Genomic DNA, 2107 nt, shown 5'->3' with positions numbered 1-2107 from the left:
TATGCAATTTATTTCTGCTCTAGTCTTTATTATTTTCTTCCTTCTACTTACTAGGCTTTTCTTGTTGTTCTCTTTCTAATTCTTTAAGTTGTAGGGTTAAGTAGTTTATTATTACTTTTTCTTGTTTTTTGAGGTAGACTATAATACTATCAACTTCCCTTTCAGGATGGCTTTTACTATGTCCTAGAGATTTTGGGTTGTTGTGTGTTCATTTTCATTTGTTTCCAGGAAGTTTTTTATTTCTTTCCTGATCTCATTGGTAACCCATTCATTGTTTAATACTATGCTATTTAGCCTGCATGTTTTTGAATGTTTTGGGGTATTTTGACTATAGTTATTTTCTAATTTCATTCCACTGTGATCTGAGAAGATGCTTGATATTTACCAGGGTTATATCCTCTTGTTGGATCAATTATGTAGTGGCCTTTGTTGTCTCTTATGATGGTCTTTATTTTGAAGTCTATTTTGTCATATATGAATATTGCTACCTCAGCTTTGGATCACTTTCCATTTGCCTGGAAAAATTTTTTCCATCCCTTCACTCTCAACCTGTGTGAGTCTTTTGTTGTTGTTGTTGTTGTTGTTGTTGTTCTCCTTCTTCTTCTTCTTCTTCTTCTCCATCTTCTTCTTCTTCTCCTTTTTTGTTAATCCTCACCCGAGGATATTTTTCCATTGATTTTAGAGAGAGTGGAAGAGAGGGGGAAAGACTGAGAGAAATATTGATGTGAGAGAAACACATCTATTGGTTGCCTCCTACATGTGTCTCAACTAGGGCCTGGGTCTGGGAGAAGCCGGCACATGCCCTTGACCAGAATCAAACCCAGGACCCTTCAGTTCATAGGCTGATGCTCTATCCACTGAGCCAAACCAGCTAGGACCTATGTGAGTCTTTTGTTCTGAGGTGGGTGTCTTGTAGACAGCATGTAATTGGGTCATGTTTTTGTATCCATTCAGCTACCCTATGTCTTTTGATTGGAGTATTTAATCCCTTTATAGTTAAGGTTATTATTGATATGTACTTATTTATTGCCATTTTAATTCTGTATGTCTTGATTTTTCTCTTTTTTTTTCTTCTCATTATAGCTGTCCCTTTAGCATTTCTTGCAGTGCTGACTTGGTGGTGATAAACTCCTTTAGTCGTTTTTGTCTGGGAAGCTCTTTATTTCACCATCTATTTTGAATGATAGTCTTGCTGGATATAGTAATCTTGGTCTCAGATCCTTGCTTTTCATTACCTTGAGTACTTCATGCCATTCCCTCTGGCCTATACAGTTTCTGATGAAAAATCAGCTGTCAGCCTTTGGAAGCTCCTTTGTAGGTAACAGTTTGCTTTTCTCTTGCTGCCTTTCAGATTCTCTCTTTGTCTTTAATTTTTGGCATTTTAATTATTACTAGGGGCCCGGTGCACAAAATTCGTGCCCTGGGTGTGGGGGGGGGGAGTGTACCTCAGCCCAGCCTGCCCCCTCTCACATACTGGGAGCCCTCAGTCCTGCTGTCACTTTCCTCAACTGTGATGAGGAAGCTGAAGTGACAGGTAACACTGTCCCTGGAAGCCTGGATCAAACACTGGAGGGCTGGTTGGGGCCGTGACTGGTGGTGAATTGCAACCAGCCGGGATCTCCCCCAAGAGGGCCAGTTGGGGGCGTGACTTCTGGCAACCACTGTGGTTGCTACACCAGCCTTGATTCCCCGGCAGGAGAGCCTGTTGGGTGGGAGAGCGGGTTGGGGGCAAGTCGCCCCACCGGCTGGAGTCCAGGTCTGCCAGCGGGATCGGGTCCCGGGGGCAGGTGGGAACATTGGAGTCCTCCCTCACTGAAGCAAGCAAACCTCATGTTAGTTTCAAGCTGCCTGGCTGCCGGACGCCATCTTGGCTGACAGTTAATTTGCATATCTCGCTGATTAGCCAATGAAAAAGGTATCGGTCGTACGCCAATTACCATTTTTCTCTTTTATTAGTTTAGATATGTCTCTGCATGGGTCTGTTGGGGTTCTTCTTGCTTGGGACTCTATACCTCCTGAGAACTTGTGTGACTTTTTCCTTCATGGGATGTGGGAACCATGCCAGGTCTCTGGATAGTCAAGGCTGGGGGGAGGATAGAAGACTTAA

General features: G+C 43.0%; 1 protein-coding gene across 1 annotated transcript in view; it reads left to right on the top strand.

Moving 5' to 3' along the window:
* FHL2 (four and a half LIM domains 2) overlaps positions 1-2107 on the top strand; it is a 37823-nt gene that overhangs the window by 8940 nt on the left and 26776 nt on the right. The window lies entirely within an intron of this gene.

The sequence above is a fragment of the Myotis davidii genome, unplaced genomic scaffold (genome assembly GCF_000327345.1).
Source record: "Myotis davidii unplaced genomic scaffold, ASM32734v1 scaffold614, whole genome shotgun sequence".
Lineage (NCBI taxonomy): Eukaryota > Metazoa > Chordata > Mammalia > Chiroptera > Vespertilionidae > Myotis > Myotis davidii.
Note: the sequence above shows the minus strand (reverse complement) of the source record. Positions and strands in the feature narration are given on the sequence as shown.